The sequence below is a fragment of the Triticum aestivum genome, chromosome 5A (genome assembly GCF_018294505.1).
Source record: "Triticum aestivum cultivar Chinese Spring chromosome 5A, IWGSC CS RefSeq v2.1, whole genome shotgun sequence".
Lineage (NCBI taxonomy): Eukaryota > Viridiplantae > Streptophyta > Magnoliopsida > Poales > Poaceae > Triticum > Triticum aestivum.
The window spans coordinates 62618264-62640334 of NC_057806.1; the positions used below are offsets into that span (position 1 = coordinate 62618264).

General features: G+C 43.9%; 1 long non-coding RNA gene across 2 annotated transcripts; it reads left to right on the top strand.

The window, feature by feature from the left end:
• The first annotated feature begins 18236 nt into the window (after positions 1–18236).
• LOC123102328 (uncharacterized) lies at positions 18237–21382 on the top strand. 2 transcript variants are annotated; one of them, XR_006448907.1, is made up of 3 exons: positions 18237–20388; positions 20567–20636; positions 20747–21382. It is a non-coding gene; the product is annotated as an uncharacterized lncRNA (long non-coding RNA). The 2 variants fall into 2 exon arrangements; XR_006448908.1 differs by having other exon boundaries at positions 18237–18647; positions 20281–20388; positions 20567–21382.
• The last annotated feature ends 689 nt before the right edge of the window (positions 21383–22071 follow it).

The window sequence follows — 22071 nt, forward strand, 5'->3', positions numbered from 1 at the left end:
AAGAGACTTGCCGGTAACAAGATTGAACTAGGTATTGAGATACCGACGATCGAATCTCGGGCAAGTAACATACCGATGACAAAGGGAACAACGTATGTTGTTATGCGGTCTGACCGATAAAGATCTTCGTAGAATATGTAGGAGCCAATATGAGCATCCAGGTTCCGCTATTGGTTATTGACCGGAGACGTGTCTCGGTCATGTCTACATTGTTCTCGAACCCGTAGGGTCCGCACGCTCAATGTTACATGACAGTTTCATTATGAGTTTATATATTTTGATGTACCGAAGGTTGTTCGGAGTCCCGGATGTGATCACGGACTTGACGAGGAGTCTCGAAATGGTCGAGACATAAAGATCGATATATTGGACGACTATATTTGGACATCGAAAAGGTTCCGGGTAAGATTGGGACAATACCGGATCACCGGGAGGTTATCAGAACCCCCCGGGAGGTATATGGGCCTTATTGGGCCTTAGTGGAAAGGTGGGGAAAGGAGCAAGGGAGCCCCCCCCCCCAAGTCCAATCCGAATTGGGAGGGGTGCCGGCCCCCCTTTGCTTCCTCCCTCCTTCCTCTTCCTTCCCTCTCCTACTCCTAATAGGAAAAAAGGGGAGTCCTACTCCCGGTGGGAGTTGGACTCCCCCCCTTGGGCGCGCCACCCTCCTTGGCCGGCCCCCTCCTCCATTCCTTTATATACGGGGGCAGGGGGCACCCCAGAGACACAACAATTGATCATTGATCTCTTAGCTGTGTGCGGTGCCCCCCTCCACCATAATCCTCAATAATATTGTAGCGGTGCTTAGGCGAAGCCCTGCGACAGTAGAACATCAAGATCATCACCACGCCATCATGCTGAAGGAACTCATCCCCGACACTTTGTTGGATCGGAGTCCAGGGATCGTCATCGAGCTGAATGTGTGCAAAAACTCAGAGGTGTCGTAGTTTCGGTGCTTGATCGGTCGGGCTGTGAAGACGTACGACTACATCAACCGCGTTTTTATAACGCTTCCGCTTCCGGTCTACGAGGGTACATAGACAACACTCTCCCCTCTCGTTGCTGTGCATCACCATGATCTTGCGTGTGCATAGGAATTTTTTTGAAATTACTACGTTCCCCAACAGTGGCATCCGAGCCTAGGTTTTATGTGTTGATGTTATATGCACGAGTAGAACACAAGTGAGTTGTGGGCGATATAAGTCATACTGCTTACTAGCATGTCATACTTTGGTTCGGCGGTATTGTTGGATGAAGCGGCCCGGACCGACATTACGCGTACGCTTACGCGAGACTAGTTCTACCGACGTGCTTTGCACACAGGTGGCTGGCGGGTGTCAGTTTCTCCAACTTTAGTTGAACCGAGTGTGGCTACGCCCGGTCCTTGCGAAGGTTAAAACAGCACCAACTTGACAAACTATCGTTGTGGTTTTTGATGCGTAGGTAAGATTGGTTCTTGCTAAGCCTGTAGCAGCCACGTAAAACTTGCAACAAACAAAGTAGAGGACGTCTAACTTGTTTTTGCAGGGCATGTTGTGATGTGATATGGTGAAGGCATGATGCTAAATTTTATTGTATGAGATGATCATGTTTTGTAACCAAGTTATCGGCAACTGGCAGGAGCCATATGGTTGTCGCTTTATTGTATGCAATGCAATCGCCCTGTAATGCTTTACTTTATCACTAAGCGGTAGCGATAGTCGTAGAAGCATAAGATTGGCGAGACGACAACGATGCTACGATGGAGATCAAGGTGTCGCACCGGTGACGATGGTGATCATGACGATGCTTCGGAGATGGAGATCACAAGCACAAGATGATGATGGCCATATCATATCACTTATATTGATTGCATGTGATGTTTATCTTTTATGCATCTTATCTTGCTTTGATTGACGGTAGCATTATAAGATGATCTCTCACTAAATTTCAAGATAAAAGTGTTCTCCCTGAGTATGCACCGTTGCCAAAGTTCGTCGTGCCCAGACACCACGTGATGATCGGGTGTGATAAGCTCTACGTCCATCTACAACGGGTGCAAGCCAGTTTTGCACACGCAGAATACTCAGGTTAAACTTGACGAGCCTAGCATATGCAGATATGGCCTCGGAACACTGAGACCAAAAGGTCGAGCGTGAATCATATAGTAGATATGATCAACATAGTGATGTTCACCATTGAAAACTACTCCATTTCACGTGATGATCGGTTATGGTTTAGTTGATTTGGATCACGTGATCACTTAGAAGATTAGAGGCATGTCTTTCTAAGTGGGAGTTCTTAAGTAATATGATTAATTGAACTTAAATTTATCATGAACTTAGTACGTGATAGTATCTTGCTTGTTTATGTTTGATTGTAGATAGATGGCCCGTGTTGTTGTTCCGTTGAATTTTAATGTGTTCCCTGAGAAAGCAAAGTTGAAAGATGATGGTAGCAATTATACGGACTGGGTCCGTAACTTGAGGATTATCCTCATTGCTGCACAGAAGAATTACGTCCTGGAAGCACCACTGGGTGCCAGGCCTGCTGCTGATGCAACTGACGACGTTAAGAACGTCTGGCAGAGCAAAGCTGATGACTACTCGATAGTTCAATGTGCCATGCTTTACAGCTTAGAACCGGTTCTTCAACGACGTTTTGAACGTCATGGAGCATATGAGATGTTCCAGGAGTTGAAGCTAATATTTAAAGCAAATGCCCGCCGGATTGAGAGATATGAAGTCTCCAATAAGTTCTATAGCTGCAAGATGGAGGAGAACAGTTCTGTCAGTGAGCATATACTCAAAATGTCTGGGTATAATAATCACTTGATTCAACTGGGAGTTAATCTTCCGGATGATTGCGTCATTGACAGAATTCTCCAATCACTTCCACCTAGCTACAAGAGCTTCGTGATGAACTATAATATGCAAGGGATGGATAAGACAATTCCCGAGCTCTTCGCAATGCTAAAAGCTGCGGAGGTAGAAATCAAGAAGGAGCATCAAGTGTTGATGGTCAACAAGACCACTAGTTTCAAGAAAAAGGGCAAGGGGAAGAAGAAGGGGAACTTCAAGAAGAACAGCAAGCAAGTTGCTGCTCAGGAGAAGAAACCCAAGTCTGGACCTAAGCCTGAAACTGAGTGCTTCTACTGCAAGCAGACTGGTCACTGGAAGCGGAACTGCCCCAAGTATTTGGCGGATAAGAAGGATGGCAAGGTGAACAAAGGTATATGTGATATACATGTTATTGATGTGTACCTTACTAGAGCTCGCAGTAGCACCTGGGTATTTGATACTGGTTCTGTTGCTAATATTTGCAACTCGAAACAGGGACTACGGATTAAGCGAACACTGGCAAGGACGAGGTGACGATGCGCGTGGGAAATGGTTCCAAAGTCGATGTGATCGCGGTCGGCACGCTACCTCTACATCTACCATCGGGATTAGTATTAGACCTAAATAATTGTTATTTGGTGCCAGCGTTGAGCATGAACATTATATCTGGATCTTGTTTGATGCGAGACGGTTATTCATTTAAATCAGAGAATAATGGTTGTTCTATTTATATGAGTAATATCTTTTATGGTCATGCACCCTTGAAGAGTGGTCTATTTTTGATGAATCTCGATAGTAGTGATACACATATTCATAATGTTGAAGCCAAAAGATGCAGAGTTGATAATGATAGTGCAACTTATTTGTGGCACTGCCGTTTAGGTCATATCGGTGTAAAGCGCATGAAGAAACTCCATACTGATGGACTTTTGGAACCACTTGATTATGAATCACTTGGTACTTGCGAACCGTGCCTCATGGGCAAGATGACTAAAACGCCGTTCTCCGGTACTATGGAGAGAGCAACAGATTTGATGGAAATCATACATACAAATGTATGTGGTCCAATGAATGTTGAAGCTCGTGGCGGATATCGTTATTTTCTCACCTTCACAGATGATTTAAGCAGATATGGGTATATCTACTTAATGAAACATAAGTCTGAAACATTTGAAAAGTTCAAAGAACTTCAGAGTGAAGTTGAAAATCATCGTAACATAGAAAATAAAGTTTCTACGATCTGATCATGGAGGAGAATATTTGAGTTACGAGTTTGGTTTACATTTGAAACAATGCGGAATAGTTTCGCAACTCACGCCACCTAGAACACCACAGCGTAATGGTGTGTCCGAACATCGTAATCGTACTTTACTTGATATGGTGCGATCTATGATGTCTCTTATAGATTTACCGCTATCGTTTTTGGGCTATGCTTTAGAGATGACTGCATTCACGTTAAATAGGGCACCATCAAAATCCGTTGAGACGATGCCTTATGAACTATGGTTTGGCAAGAAACCAAAGTTGTCATTTCTGAAAGTTTGGGGCTGCGATGCTTATGTGAAAAAACTTCAACTTGATAAGCTCAAACCCAAATCGGAGAAATGTGTCTTCATAGGATACCCGAAGGAGACTATTGGGTAGACCTTCTATCACAGATCTGAAGGCAAGACATTTGTTGCTAAGAATGGATCCTTTCTAGAGAAGGAGTTTCTCTCGAAAGAACTAAGTGGGAGGAAAGTAGAACTTGATGAGGTAATTGTACCTGCTCCCTTATTGGAAAGAAGTACATCACAGAAACCGGTTTATGTGACACCTACACCAATTAGTGAGGAAGCTAATGATGATGATCATGAAACTTCAGAACAAGTTACTACTGAACCTCGTAGATCAACCAGAGTAAGATCCGCACCAGAGTGGTACGGTAATCCTGTTCTGGAAGTCATGCTACTAGATCATGATGAACCTACGAACTATGAAGAAGCAATGGTGAGCCCAGATTCCGCAAAATGGCTTGAAGCCATGAAATCTGAGATGGGATCCATGTATGAGAACAAAGTGTGGACTTTGGTTGACTTTCCCAATGATCGGCAAGCAATTGAAAATAAATGGATCTTCAAGAAGAAGACTGACGCTAACGGTAATGTTACTGTCTACAAAGCTCGACTTGTTGCAAAAGGTTTTCGACAAGTTCAAGGAATTGACTACAATGAGACCTTCTCACCCATAGCGATGCTTAAGTCTATCTGAATCATGTTAGCAATTGCCGCATTTTATGATTATGAAATTTGGCAGATGGATGTCAAAACTGCATTCCTGAATGGATTTCTGGAAGAAGAGTTGTATATGATGCAGCCAGAAGGTTTTGTCGATCCAAAAGGAGCTAACAAAGTGTGCAAGCTCCAGTGATCCATTTATGGACTGGTGCAAGCATCTCGGAGTTGGAATAAACGCTTTGATAGTGTGATCAAAGCATTTGGTTTTGTACAGACTTTTGGAGAAGCCTGTATTTACAAGAAAGTGAGTGGGAGCTCTGTAGCATTTCTGATATTATATGTGGATGACATATTGCTAATCGGAAATGATATAGAATTTCTGGATAGCATAAAGGGATACTTGAATAAGAGTTTTTCAATGAAAGACCTCGGTGAAGCTGCTTACATATTGGGCATTAAGATCTATAGAGATAGATCAAGACGCTTAATTGGACTTTCACAAAGCACATACCTTGACAAAGTTTTGAAGAAGTTCAAAATGGATCAAGCAAAGAAAGGATTCTTGCCTGTGTTACAAGGTGTGAAGTTGAGTAAGACTCAATGCCCGACCACTGCAGAAGATAGAGAGAAAATGAAAAATGTTCCCTATTCTTTAGCCATAGGCTCTATCATGTATGCAATGCTGTGTACCAGACCTGATGTGTGCCTTGCTATAAGTCTAGCAGGGAGGTACCAAAGTAATCCAGGAGTGGATCACTGGACAGCGGTCAAGAACATCCTGAAATACCTGAAAAGGACTAAGGATATGTTTCTCGTATATGGAGGTGACAAAGAGCTCATCGTAAATGGTTATGTTGATGCAAGCTTTGACACTGATCTGGACGATTCTAAATCGCAAACCGGATACGTATTTACATTAAACGGTGGAGCTGTCAGTTGGTGCAGTTCTAAACAAAGCATCATGGCGGGATCTACATGTGAAGCGGAGTACATAGCTGCTTCGGAAGCAGAAAATGAAGGAGTTCATATCCGATCTAGGTGTCATACCTAGTGCATCGGGTCCAATGAAAATCTTTTGTGACAATACTGGTGCAATTGCCTTGGCAAAGGAATCCATATTTCACAAGAGAACCAAGCACATCAAGAGACGCTTCAATTCCATTCGGGATCTAGTCCAGGTGGGAGACATAGAGATTTGCAAGATACATACAGATCTGAATGTAGCAGACCCATTGACTAAGCCTCTTCCACGAGCAAAACATGACCAGCACCAAGGCTCCATGGGTGTTAGAATCATTACTGTGTAATCTAGATTATTGACTCTAGTGCAAGTGGGAGACTGAAGGAAATGTGCCCTAGAGGCAATAATAAAGTTATTATTTATTTCCTTATATCATGATAAATGTTTATTATTCATGCTAGAATTGTATTAACCGGAAACGTAATACTTGTGTGAATACATAGACAAACAAAGTGTCACTAGTATGCCTCTACTTGACTAGCCCGTTAATCGAAGATGGTTATGTTTCCTAACCATAGACATGAGTTTTCATTTGATTAACGGGATCACATCATTAGGAGAATGATGTGATTGACATGACCCATTCCATTAGGTTAGCACCCAATCGTTTAGTATGTTGCTATAGCTTTCTTCATGACTTATACATGTTCCTATGACTATGAGATTATGCAACTCCCGTTTACCGGAGGAACACTTTGTGTGCTACCAAACATCACAATGTAACCGGGTGATTATAAAGGTGCTCTACAGGTGTCTCCAAAGGTACATGTTGGGTTGGCGTATTTTGAGATTAGGATTTGTCGCTCCGATTGTCGGAGAGGTATCTCTGGGCCCTCTCTGTAATACACATCACTTAAGCCTTGCAAGCAATGCAACTAATAAGTTAGTTGCAAGATGATGTATCACGGAACGAGTAAAGAGACTTGCCGGTAACGAGATTGAACTAGGTATTGAGATACCGCCGATCGAATCTCGGGCAAGTAGCATACCGATGACAAAGGGAACAACGTATGTTGTTATGCGGTATGACCGATAAAGATCTTCGTAGAATATGTAGGAGCCAATATGAGCATCCAGGTTCCGCTATTGGTTATTGACCGGAGACGTGTCTCGGTCATGTCTACATTATTCTCGAACCCGTAGGGTCCACACGCTTAACGTTACGATGACAATTTCATTATGAGTTTATATATTTTGATGTACCGAATGTTGTTCGGAGTCCCGGATGTGATCGCGGACTTGACGAGGAGTCTCGAAATCGTCGAGACATAAAGATCGATATATTGGACGACTATATTTGGACATCGGAAAGCTTCCGGGTAAGATTGGGACAATACCGGATCACCGGGAGGTTATTGGAACCCCCCGGGAGGTATATGGGCCTTATTGGGCCTTAGTGGAAAGGAGGGGAAAGGAGCAAGGGAGGGGGTGCGCCCCCCAAGCCCAATCCGAATTGGGAGGGGGGCCGCCCCCCCTTGCCTTCCTTCCTCCTTCCTCTTCCTTCCCTCTCCTACTCCTAATAGGAAAAAGGGGAGTCCTACTCCCGGTGGGAGTTGGACTCCCCCCCTTGGGTGCGCCACCCTTCTTGGCCGGCCCCCTCCTCCACTCCTTTATATACGGGGGCAGGGGGCAACCCAGAGACACAACAATTGATCATTGATCTCTTAGCCGTGTGCGGTGCCCCCCTCCACCATAATCCTCGATAATATTGTAGCAGTGCTTAGGCGAAGCCCTGCGACGGTAGAACATCAAGGTCATCACCATGCCGTCGTGCTGACGGAACTCGTCCCCGACACTTTGCTGGATCGGAGTACGGGGATCGTCATCGAGCTGAACGTGTGCAAAAATTCGTAGGTGCCGTAGTTTCGGTGCTTGATCGGTTGGGCCGTGAAGACATACGACTACATCAACCGAGTTGTTATAACGCTTCCGCTTCCGGTCTACGAGGGTACGTAGACAACACTCTCCCCTCTCGTTGCTGTGCATCACCATGATCTTGCGTGTGCGTAGGAATTTTTTTGAATTTACTACGTTCCCCAACAGATACAAGGGTAGCCGGTTCTTCTCCGTGAGGAGGTCTTGATGGGGCCGCCCAAGAGGGGGTCTTGGTGATCTTCTCTGCAAGGAGGTCTTGAATCTGCTTGGGGTATCTTCTCCGGTGGAGGCTCGAATCTCCGAGGAGAAGGTAACCAAGTGGATTAGAGAAGCTCTCTCACAAATATGAGCTAAACATTTGCTGACCCTAGAAAGGAGGTGGGAGAGGTCTATTTATAGTCTAAGTGCAAATGGGGGCGAAAGTAGGGGTACATGGGCCTCGGGCCCGAATCTGGATGTAGCCAGGTACCGGACGCCCGCTGGTGGCCGGTCGTCCGGTCTCTCAGGAGTGGCCGGTCGTCTGGTGTCCTCCGGACGTCCGCTAGTTCGACTCTGTGATGGGGGTGCCGGACGTCCGGAAACGTCGGGCTTCCGCTGATGTTGGTTCGGGTGCCGGTGCGCCGGTCATCCGGTCCGGACCGGACGTCCGCTCGTCTGCTTTGGGTGCAGGGGCACCAGTCGTCCGGTCTGGACCGGACGTCCGCTCGCTGGGGCTCGGCTGATGCTTCAGGCGCCGGACGTTCGGTCCCGGCCGGTCGTTCGGTGGCTGGGACTTTTCCTTCAGCCCTCCTTCTTCTCCGTCTTATCGTCCATCTTCCTCTTGTTCTTGTCCTTGCTCCTTAGCTTCTTCATTGTACCTGAGTATGCACAAAGTATCCATATGAGGTAGTAAGCATGCTTCATGTGCATCAAAGTGGAATTGTGAGAGGAGAGATGTCACCTCGGTTTCAAGAGCTCTTGCACGTTATCGAGTCATGGGTCCACTAGGCCCGTGATGAGATGACGGTAGGTCCATGGGGATGACCTTGGGATGCTCCGCATCATCTCCCCTCCCTTGGGGAAGATCCGACCTCGGATCGAAATCCTCATCACCATGGTACGGGGAGAGATCTTTGACGTTGAAGATGTCGCTCACGGAGTACTTATCACGTGGGATGTCGATCTTGTATGCGTTGTTGTTGTAGTGGGCAAGCACCTTGAATGGTCCATCGGCTCGTGGCAGTAGCTTGGACTTGCGTTCGTTGGGGAAACATTCCTTGCAAAGGTGTAGCCACTCAAGATCTCCAATGTTGAATATCATGTGATAATTGTTGACGTTGAGCTTGGTCGCGAGTCATTGTACTTGGAGCTCAATGGTGTGCCTTGTATCTTCATGCATCTTCTTGAGGTGTTTGGCTCGGTCACTCGCATCCATGTTTGTGCGCTCGTGGAGTGGTAGAGGTAGGATGTCCAACGGGGACAACGGGTTGAAACCGTAGACAACCTCGAAGGGGGACTTGCCGGTAGTCGAATGTCTTGCGCGGTTGTAGGCGTACTCGGCGATGGGTAAGCACTCCTCCCACTCCTTGATGTTCTTCTTGATTAGCACGCGAAGAAGGGTGGAGAGCATGCGGTTTGTCACCTCCGTTTGGCCGTCGGTTTGTGGATGATAGGCCGTGGAGAATAGAAGCTTGATTCCGAGCTTGGCGCATAAGGTCCTCCAAAATTAACTCAAGAACTTGACGTCGTGGTCCGAGACGATCGTCTTTGGCACACCATGTAGACGAAATATTTCCCTACAAAAGAGATTAGCCACATGTGAAGCATCGTCTATCTTGTTACAAGGAATAAAGTGTGCCATTTTTGAGAAACGGTCGACAACGACAAATATAGAATATTTCCCATTGCGAGTTCTAGGCAAACCAAGTACAAAGTCCATGCTAATGTCTTCCCATGGTTGGTATGGAATCGGTAGAGGCATATAGAGGCCATGAGATTGAGCTTTGGACTTAGCTTTGCGAGAAAATTCCTTATTTGACACTGTCTTAAAATCTGGTTCCTTATTTGACACTGGAAAAGTTTTTCTTCCCTATTTGATACTAGTCCTAAATTTTATTCCCTATACGACACTTCCGTCCATTTTGAGCCTAAATGACACCTGAAAAGACGATTTTGCCCCTCGTGTGGTATGTGTGTGCGCGCGTGTGTGCTGTTGCGTGTGTGGGTGCACATGCACATGTGTGTTGCTGCTGCATGTGTGTGTGCATGTGTGCCGCTGCGTGTGTACGTGTGTGTGTGTGTGTGTGTATGTGCTGTTGCGTGCCTATGTGCTACCTGCGTGTGTGCTGCTGCTGCTGCGTGTTTGTGTATGTGTGTGTGTTGCGTGCGTGTGTGTTGCTGCGTGTGTGCGTGCGCATGCATGTGTGTTGCTGCGTGTGTCTGCGTGTGTGTGTGTGCACGTGCGCGTGCGTGTTGTTGCATGTGTGTGCGCGTGCGTGTGTGTTGGTGCATGTGTATATGTTGTTGCGTGTGTGCTCCTGTCCTCGCACTGGTGCTGCGTGTGTGCGCTATTGCCCCCTACACACATACCACATGAGGGGCAAAAGAGTCTTTTCAGGTGTCATTTAGGCTCAAAATGAATGGAAACGTCATATAGGGAATAAAATTTAGAACTTGTGTCAAATAGGAAAGATTTTTTTTTCAGTGTCAAATAAGGAAGCAGATTTTAAGATAGTGTCAAATAAGGAATTTTCTCTAGCTTTGCGGCATGTCAAACATCGGTTGGTGAAGCGATTGACGTCCTGAAATATCTTTGGCCAAAAGTAGCTCTTCGAGAGCGTGGCGAACGTCTTGTCGCGTCTGAAATGTCCCATTAAGCCTCCGCCACGTGATTCCTACAAAAGCAACAAACGAAGGGACAACTTGGGGATGCAAAGTTTGTTAGCTCTCATAAGATAGCCGGTTTTGATGTAATAGCGTTCCCATGATGTATTCGACAAACAGTTGGCATTAGGAGTGGCAAAAGTTTCATCATGCGCATACAATTCTTTGATATGCTCGAAGCCGATGACATCTAACTCAAGTTGCGTGACTAGCATGCATATGCGGGAAAGAGCATCCGCTACGATGTTTTCTTTACCCTTGATGTACTTGATGACACAGGGAAAAGATTCAATGAATTCATTCCATTTAGCATGACGCTTGTTCAACTTAGTTTGACCCTTAATATACTTGAGAGTCTCATGATCGGTATGAATGATAAACTCATGGGGACGAAGGTAATGTTCCCATTCATGTAAAACGTGAACTAAAGCATATAGCTCTTTGTCATAGATGGGACAGTTGAGTTGTGCTCCGGAAAGTTTCTCACTAAAGTAAGCTATGGGGCGCTTCTCTTGCATTAACACACCTCCTATGCCATTACCGCTAGCATCGCAATGAATCTCAAAAGGCTTGTCGAAGTTGGGTAAAGCAAGCACGGGAGCATGAGTAAGCAAATTCTTAAGCTCATTGAATGCGGTATCTTGGGATGGTCCCCAAATAAACGGCGCATTCTTCTTGCTCAAAGCATGCAAAGGCGAAGCAATGGTGCTAAAATCCTTCACAAAGCGACGATAGAAACCCGCAAGACCAAGAAAACTACGCACTTGTTGCAAGTTGGTTGGTTGCGGCCAAGTCTTAATAGCATTGATCTTGGACTCGTCTACATGAACACCCTTAGAAGAAACAACAAAACCCAAGAAAACGAGCTTATCAACACCAAAAAGGCATTTCTCCATATTAGCATAGAGGTGCTCTTTTCAAAGAGTTTGTAAAACGGTGTGGACATGGGTGACATGCTCTTTAATAGATTTGCTAAACACAAGAATGTCATCAAAGTGAACCACAACAAACTCACCAATATAAGGGCGAAAGACATGATTCATAAGGCGCATAAAAGTGCCCGGTGCTTCCGAGAGACCCATAGGCATGACTAACCACTCATACAAACCAAACTTGGTTTTGAATGTGGTTTTCCAGTCATCACCCTCTTGTATGCGGATTTGATAGTAACCACTCTTAAGATCAATTTTGGAAAATATAGTGGCACCACTAAGCTCATCTAGCATATCATCTAGGCGTGGAATGGGATACCTATAACGAACGGTGATAGCATTGATAGGTCTACAATCGGAGCACATGCGAAAACTACCGTCACGTTTTCGCACAAGAATGACCGGTACGGCACAAGGGCTCAAACTTTCACGCACATGTCCATTGTCTATGAGATGCTTTACTTGCCTTTGAATTTCTTTGGTTTCTTCGGGGTTGATGCGGTAGGGAGCTTTGTTCGGAAGTGGTGCTCCGGGGATGAGGTCGATGCGGTGCTCAATGCCTTGTAGTGGAGGTAGTCCCGGAGGTAGCTCATCGGGGGAAACATCTTGAAATTCCTGCAAAAGAGAAGACAACACTAGAGGAAGAGTGTGAGAAGTGTTAGTTTGTGGTGCATTGTCCTTGCGCACGAGGACGTAGTGTAGGACACTAGATGGGTTCTCACACACTTCTCTCATCTCACGTTTGGTGGCAAATAGAACTAGGTTCTTGTTTTCGCTCATCGTGGAGGCACCCAATTTGGGCTTGTGGCGCTCACTCTCTTTTTGGTGGCTCACTCTCTCACCATTCTCTCCATGATGGGTGGCTTGCTTATCGGTGATCACTTGGCTTGGAGACATAGGGCGTAACACAAACTCCTTTCCTTGCATCTTGAAGCTATAGTGGTTTGTATGCCCATTGTGGATGACTCCTCTATCGAATTGCCATGGCCGTCCATGGAGAAGATGACAAACGGTCATTGGGATGATGTCGCACTCCAAGGTGTCTTCGTAGGCGCCGATTTTGAAGGAGACTTGTACTCGGTGCTCGACTTGGATAGTGCCAGGGTCCCTAAGCCATTGCACTTTGTATGGATGTGGGTGCTTCGTCTTGGGCAATTGGAGCTTGGAGAAAAGTTCTTCACTTGCGAGATTGTGACAACTCCCTCCATCGATGATGACCTTGACGGATCGTCCATTGATGCCGGCCTTGGTGTGGAATATGTGGCATCTTTGGTCTTCTTCTTGGTGATGTTGGAGAGTCAAGACTTTGGAGACAACAAGTGCGGGACTTGAGTCTTCATCACAAAAGACTTGTTCGTCTTCATTGTTCACTTGGCGATGCATGGCGACTTGCTCAAGGGCTTCCATTTCTCCTTCGCTCATGGAATCATAAGTGCCATCGTCGTTGAAGATCATGGTGCGCTTGTTGGTGCACTCATAGGACTTGTGGCCTCGGCCGCCGCAAGTGAAACACTTGAAGGAGCTCGTCTTGACGGTCTCATCGATAGGGGTTGATGATGATGAAGCTCTCGGCTTGAAGTTGCTTGTATTAGGATTGCTTGTAGTTGGCGAAGCTTTCTTGAAAGTCGACTTGTCGATGTTGGAAGTACAGGGTCTTGTAGTCGGTGTTGGAATCGTTGAAGCTTGGTTATTGGAGAAGCCGTAGGACTTGGATGAGAACTTGGCATACTTGAAATCATCTTGCACTTGGCGTTCCACTTTGGTAGCTTGGTGCACTAGCTCGATGAGATTTGAGTATGGTTGGAAGTCGGCGATCTTCTTGATAGGATGATTGAGTCCATTCAAGAAACATACCATTGTTTGCTCATCATCTTCTGTCACATTGGCTCTTATCATTGCAATCTGCATCTCATTGTAGTATTCTTCAACGCTCTTGGTTCCTTGCTTGAGTTGTTGGAGTTTCTTGAAGAGGTCGCGGTTGTAGTAGGTAGGCACGAAGCGTGCTCTCATGACATCCTTCATTTGTGCCCAAGTAGTGATGGGTGGTTCACCTCTTGCCTCGCGGCACTCTATGATTTGTTCCCACCAAATGAGGACATAGTCTTGGAACTCAAGGGATGCCATCGCGATCTTCTTCTCTTCTTCATAATTGTGCAAACGGAAGATCTTGTCAACTTTCAATGCCCATGAAAGGTATTCTTCGGGATCGTTGCTTCCGTTAAACTTGGGCATGGTGAACTTGAGCTTGCCGTAGCGTTGCTCTTCATTGTGTTGGAGTCGGGGATGATGACGCCCATGTTGTAGATGATTGTTCAACTCGCGGTGCTCTTGACGCGGAGGGTTTTCAACCTCGTGTTGCTCTTGTCGCGGAGGATTCCCATTGTCGTCATGCTCTTGATGAACTTGATGATCTTGGCGAGCTTGTGGAGGAGCGCATCGAGCTCGAGGAGGAACTAGACGATGCATGCGAGCTTGAAATCGTCGTTCTTGAATTTCTTCGTGAAGTGCTTCCTCTTGTTTACGGGCTTGTCGGCCTCGGTCGGCAATGGCTCAACTCGAATCGCGTAGAGCTTGTTGCGCCGCAAGAGCTTGAGCATCACGGAGTTGTTGTTCTTGACGTTGTGTCTCGGCATCTTGTATGAGTTGGTGGAGACGCGCACGTTCGTCCTCTTCATGTTGGCGTTGTTGTTGCCGTTCTCGTGCTAGCGCAAAGGCTTCTTCGGTTTGACATCTTCGATGTTCTTGCGAGTCGGTGTCTCGAAGTGGATTGAGGTTTGCTTGACGGTCGATGCACGCGGATCGACGAAGAGTGTTCGATGTCGGTGTACTTGAGTCAGAGAGGGTGAAGTCGGAGTGGCGACTTGAACGGCTCCTTCTTGAAGTGGAAGAAGAGCGGTTGAGAAACAAAGCGCGAATCTCGTCCATCCTTGCGCCATTCTCTTGCTTGTGATCGTCGAGCTTGTGGTCGAAGTAGTCCCTTATACGTTGCTCGGAAAGTAGCAAGTCGGCGGCAAGGTTGTCAATGCGTTCACTCATAGCTTGTTGCTCTTGATGCAAAGCACGTTGTGCACCAAAGAGGTGACTCTTGGAGACGAAGGAGTTCATGTCGTCGTCTTGTTCCATGAAGAGTGGGTCGGTAGAAGTACTTGGCCTATCCATCATTCCAAGAAAATTGTGAGTGGTAGAAAGAGAAGAATGAATACCAAATGTACCTTGACCGAAGTTGAAAATGAATCGATGATCACTCCAATGTAGGACAAGGAAATAGCCCAATTGGTACGAATTCTCGTCGGTTTCTCACACCTACACAAGTAAAAGCTTATGGTGAAGCTTAGTTAGGATGGTGGCACAATTTTTAATGTGAATGTAAGCAAGATTCAATAATGTTGGAGAAGATTCGCAAGATGCAATGTAACAAGTAGACCAAGCATATAAGGTACACGGAAACACACGCGCAAAAAGATAAGTGAGGTTGTGTAACCAAGCGTGAGCCAAAATGTGGAATCCACAAAATGCTCTTGTTGCACAACACTAGAGAGACGCTAGCACGATTGCACGATAGGCGGATACAAGAACTTGTGCACAACCTACTTAGCAAAAATGCAACGACTTCTATCCCAAATCTCTCCCTAATATATAATATATATATTATATATATGTATATATAATATATAATAATATATATATATATATTATATATTATATTATATATATTATTATTTTCTATCCCTTAATAATAAAGTACGGATTGACTCCGTGGGTTCACTGTCACAATACGTTTCTTCATGTAGAATTTACGCTTTTCCCTGAATTTTGTAATTTTGTAATTTACGCAAGCCTTCCTACGTAAGTGCTTGGGCCAGATCACCACATTGGGCCTCAGCCCGCTATCAGGCTGTTGTGAAAATAAAAAAGATGGAGAAAAATAATTGATCATAGGGGATCGATCTCACGACCTCCACATCAATGTTGAGCGCTGCCACCAACTGAGACAAGTCATGTTTACATGTAAAAGAGAGGATATGTATACATAGCGATCATGCTTCCTAAAAAGAGGAATTAAGGGAGAAGAGGAATTATATATACGGAGGAATTAAAAAGGAGAATTAAATCGGGTGCTCATATATGGAAGGAATGGAAGGGAAAATTATGGGGAGAGAGATGGTTTGGTGAAATTAATGGGAGAGAGACCAGATCAAATCGCAGCAATCCCGAATTATGGGAGAAAGACCCTAATTAAATCTCGCTCATATATGGAATCGAGGAATTAATTAAAGGCAGATTGATGCATTTAATGGAGGCCGATTATTGATTAAAGAGATCGATTAGATCGGTATTCATGCACAATGCCTGGAATGGATTCAAAATGTGCCAATATTCCACATGTTTTTTTAAATTGCAATATTCCGCAAGTTGAACAGAGAAAGATACTACAAGTGGCACGCAGGCCACGATATCGTTGTGATCTAGAAAAGTAGGCATGATAACAGTGTACACATGTTTAATAAAAGAAAAAGAAAAATAGATAATGGAAGATGAATATATTGAAAGTTTTTTTGCAAAAAAGGAAATATACTTACTCCTTATATGCGACAATTGTTGTGTAGCAAATGGTTCAAGGCATGACTGGTACGCAATCACTCCGAATATTAATGTTTTTTCTTTGACGTTGCTTATCTCCTTTGATTACTAAACCTTTTGATATCTTTGATTTTTTACTTCCTATTTTAATGCCAGCTTCACGTTAGCTTCACAACACGAACACGAGGTGCGTCATTTTGCTTCTAACCTCAGGGAATTTCTTTTCTTTCTTGAAGTATTAGCGAATTTTCACTCTTTGTGTCAAGAATATGGTCCTTGCTACTTTAATTTACTTTTAATATTGTTATGCTACCTGCAACATTATTTAAATAGTAATTGTATTTTGAGTTTATAACCATTTTTATTTTGTACCGTTGATATCTTTGATTTTTTACTTCCTGTTTTGATGCCAGCTTCACGTTAGCTTCACAAGTGAAACACGAACACGAGGTGCGTCATTTTGCTTCTAACCTGAGGGAATTTCTTTTCTTTCTTGAAGTATTAGCGAATTTTCACTCTTTGTGTCAAGAATATGGTTATTTCAAGAAAAATGATCTGTCTTGCAAACTGAAAACAATCTCATCCTGTAGTTTGATATTTTGGTCATTATTCCAAACTAATTGATCCATGTAGCAGACCGAAAACAATTGGATGCTGATGCAATCATGGCCTGAGATTATTAATGATTGAGGACATGCATAGGGTTGCTTCCTACTGGTACATAACTATTTTCTTTCTACAGGTACTATGTTGATTCTTCAGATCTCGTCTTCATGAGACTAGCGAAGGGGGTATACGTTAGGAAGAAGGGGAGATGAGATGAGTTTCTGAAGTTCACCATCCAATCCAAATATCACAAAAGGTGAGCATTACTATTCAAAGGGTTGACTAATTTATTAACCTCTTAATCTATTTTTACAGGAATTAACCCGATAGTATATGGGCTGAGTAATTTTGAACTAGCTACTATTTCTAAATGGAGTGCCATGTTCAAATAGAGGAAGCGAAGTTGTGGTGGGTTCTGAGGCATGCTTCAGGATAGGGGTGTACCATATTATTTTTCTCCCCGTTGCAACGCACGGATTTTTTTGCTATTATATATATATATATATATATATATATATATATATATATATAATATTTTTATATAATAAAGCACGGATTGACTTTGTCGGGTTCACGTCACAATACGCTTTCTTTTTATGTCATAATACGTTTTTACAATTCATGTAGACAAAATCAAAATCCAAGGTGGTACTATTCCCCAAGAGCTCTAACAGTCGAGCTTTGGTTGAAACCTCGCGTACGTAATCGTGCTGGCCCAGTCGAGCTTTTGCTGAAACCTCGCGTACGTAATCGGGACGCCAACCACATGAGCTAGCTGTTGATTATGCTCAAATTGCAGCGCCCCAGTTAAAGTAGTATAGCGACAGGTCTATTTATTTTTCTTAAATATTTTTAACAATTCTTGGAAACAAGTGTGGACGATTTTCCTTAAAATATTTGAATATGAATACGTTTTTAAAATCGTGAATAAATATCAAAAATTCAAACAAAATTTTGAAACCTGAACAAATTTTGCAATTCCAAATGTTTATTTATTTTTTATATACGTTGTATTTTTAGAAGAATATACATTGAATTTTTTTACATAAATTTAACAATTTTACATACAAATTGAACATTTTTCTTCCGTTGCAACGCACGGGTCTTTTTGCTAGTTATTAATAATAAAGCACGGATTGAGTCTCCGGATTCACCGCCGCGTCATTTTTTTTGAAAAACCCCTGTGTTTTACTGTAATTAACCCGCACTATAGTTTTAATGCTAATAAACAGAGAAAACGTTTCGTGTGTTGGGCTTGGGCCTCGGCTCGGCCTTTTGGGTGAAAAAAAGAAGAATAGCACGAACGAACTGGTACGGGCGAGGGAAAAAACGCACGCCCCGTCTCGACCTCCAACGCGCCGCTGGCCCCCTGCCACGCTGCTGCGCACCGCCGGCCCCCGACACGCCGCCGTGCGCCGCCGCAGCGGACCCCCGCCACGCCGCCGCGCGCCGCCACCGCCTCTACGACGTCCGCCGCCCCACCCCTGTGGCTTTCCATCATCGGAGACACACGACGCCGGCGCCACACCATCCCCCAACTCCTCTCCCCCCTCCTCCTCTGCCTCCACTGCTCTTCAGCTGGCCAACTCCCTACTGAGGGAGCCATGGAACTGGTCGGCCGAGGTGCTCCCCGTCATCCCGTCGCCGGCTGCTGCTCCGGGCCCGCCTCCTCTCAGCTGACATCGCTAGAAATTGGCGGCACCACCAGATCCCCCGTCTGAAAGTCCCCAAGTACCAGGTGCTTGCTCCCAGATCCGCACTATATACCCAATTTTTGCTTGATTGTGCAGATTTGTAAAAAATTCGATTTGGAGATGAGTTAGAATAACCTTGTGAATTATTGCTAACCTTGCAAGAGGCAGACAAGGAGGGTCTGATTGTTGCTGAGCCGAGCTCGTAAACGTCTCACTCATGTGGATTTGTGCTATTCTGAATCTTCTTCTCTGAAGTGTGTTGTTTCAGTTTCAGACACAAATGTGTTGCGCTTGCAGTGCATACCAATGCATAGTTTACCGATGTGTATGTGTGTTCATTTGATTTCACTCCAGTTTACCGATGTGCATACGTGTTCATTTGATTGCACCTCAGTTTACCAATTCTTTTTACTGATCCAAGTTCAACATAATGTCTGTATTGTGCCCTCCAAACCTGAAAATTCCTACTTTTGGTTAATAAATCATGTTGTTCTCAAGACTCAACTATGGATGATCAGAACATTAGCAACCTTGAAGTGGCAGTTCTGCTATGTTCATAATTTACTTAAAATTGAAATTTGAAAAGAGCATGAGTTTTGGGCTTTATTCTTCACCAGGATCTTTTAGTGTGTGCCTGCAACCATAGCTTCCATCGTCATTACCTTAGGTTTTTCTTTTTTCCATATGTTCGGCTAAGAAAAGTCTTCTAGCGTCATTGCCTTAGTTTCTTTTCCATATGTATGGCAAGTAAAAGTGACATGCATTTTAAATCATTGGAAGTAAGCTTTGATGTGTTGTGCCTTCATCTGCATGAAGAACAAAGTTTTTTCATGATTTTGTATATCCTTCAGTTTCTTGTTGTAACCTGAAGAATTCACAAGCATTCATATGTAGAAGTGAGTAGAATTCATATGTAGCAGCGAGTCATGTTTGTACGTTTATACATTAGAGGTGTTTGTGCATGAGTCAATTGGTTGTAGCAGCAGGTAGCAAGTCTTCTCCAGAGTTGACAAAAAATATATTATTAGTGATCACTGCAACTCTTTTTTATTATTACAATTGATTTTCGCATTATCTGATTACTCCATCAATGAATCGCCATTTAATCGTATCTTTACGTAAGGTTAAACTTCTATTTTTGTTTCCCTCAAGCATACCAGGTCAAGCATGGTAGAAAAGTTGAATGTTTAATACTTGTTAGATAAGCTCAGGTTCAGCAATTTCAGAACATTTTCGATATACAAATAGTGCTTCAGTTCAAGAAGACGTGTTAGTTTTGAATTCTCCTTGTGAACACCTCTTTACTTCAGAGCATCTAAATAGTGATGTACCCACTTTAGTTAGGACATAAGATGTATCAGAACTTTTAAAGACATTTTCTATAGTTAGGTTAAGAGATATATGATGGTGATGCCAGTGGTCGTGCCTGCCTTATCCAAAAGCCGTATATTTTTTGCAAAAAAGATTATTACTCGATTAGTTATTTCGAATTTGACCTCAAAAGTAAAGTAATGATGAATCAGGAACTTCATCTAATCGTCACCCTAAAGAGCATACTCCTTATGTTACTATTTCTTTCCCTAATGATGAACCAGGACCTCCATTTAATTCTGACCCTAGATAGCATGCTCCCTCCATTACTATTGTTTATTTAATGGCTGGCCAAATGAGCTGCAGGAGCAAGAATTGCAGGATTAAAACAAAAAACCGGGGAAGAATATAATGTCAGTGTGATTTGTTACCAACGGCAATTCTCCACTGGAGCTCTATGTGCAGCAACAGAAAGTATGACTTCTTCACGAAAACATCTTGATCCTTGTTTTTTCGTACTACTATTCTATAGTAACAAAACACACCATCAAGTTCCCAGGATATCTTGGTCATTTTTCTGTTCTGTAAAACAAAACATGTTTAAAGGATTATCAATTGTGGCTGAAAACCTGTAAATCCTTTGCTCCTCTAGAAAATGGAGTTTAGCCTTACAAAGAAGAAGCAGAAAAAAACTCGGAAGTCCACCTTATGCGCCTCTGCCTGTATGTTTACAACTTCCAAGTGGCCAGATTTTATCAGTTGTTGATAGATGAAAGACCAACCAATTTATGCCTAACATTTGTGTCTCTACATTTATGCACTACCATTATAGAGCTCAAGTCATCAGCTGCAGCACCAAGCAAGTCAAGAAGTTTGCCTATGGTGAGTGCCTGTTGGGTTATGTGTTCATGGCTTTCGCCACGGTCATTTTGTCCGTCGTCCTGCAGTGTTGAAGGTGTTCTGGAGACACTGGTTGGCGCGGCATTCACCAGTTAATGGTACATCACACCGTCAACGCCACCGATGGCATCACCAATGTCCGTCGGTCGAGGTTCACGACATTGTAAGATTGAAGACAGAGTTGTGTGCTATGCTTTGTACATTGGAGTGGCCCATGACTACGTTGGTCAGATTGTCCTTTGCATATACGTACTTCTCAAGCAGATACGACCCAATCAAGGGCTCCTCTTTGATGAAAGGAGAAGGATGAAGAAGTCAAGCTATTGGAGAGGTCAATTGAGGAGCTCGAAAGTACTTTATTTGCTCTCAAAAGTAGCTTTATTCAGTTTGAGTGAATTTTGTGGCCTAACTGTTGTAGCTATTCATTTTTCCATGCATTCTGAATGTTAGTACACACCCATGTTGGTATAGAACTCCTGTTGTTATGCCTGCGTTATCACAACAACTTTCCCAGTTTTTGTGCATAAACATACATATGTGGACTAAACTCTTTCCCTTATTTTTTGTTACTTGCTCAGCCAATACATATGTATGCTAATATAGTTATTTTCGTATACTTCTAATCCCAGAAACACAATACAAATCCTAAAAGAAGTTATTTTTTGTAATTAAAATTGCTAGCAGTGACCTCTGTGTTATACGTTATGAAACATCCTATGATCTGAACATCATGAACCTGCCTGGAAACACACATTAGCATTGACCATGAAAGAATTTTTCACTAAGAAAAGAGAGACTGATTCTTGGGTATAGATTCGACAAATTACGTTTTTCTATCTGGCATGGGCTTTGCCCCACATGGGCCGAGATTGTGAGCAGCGACTTTGCCCTTGCATATGGGCCGAGATTGTAGAGAAGCAGCAGCAAAAATTAGTTGATTTTACGGGGATCGAACTCATGACCTTGAGTTTCATCTCAACGCACACTGGGCTAAAGTCGTGCACGTGTTCACCGTCATGCTTTTTTTAAGTCGCTTCTTTCAGGCTAAAGTCGTGCACGTGTTCACCGTCATGCTTTTTTTAAGTCGCTTCTTTCAGAAACGGGCACACACAAAAAATGATGCTATTTTGAGGACTCGAACACGGGTTGCCAGATTAGTGCACAGATCGAGCGTCCAAGTCAGCTGGCCCCTCATATGTTTGGAGTAACAAGGATTACCCTCTAGTCTATCATATAAGGAGGATTTTCGATCGCCTG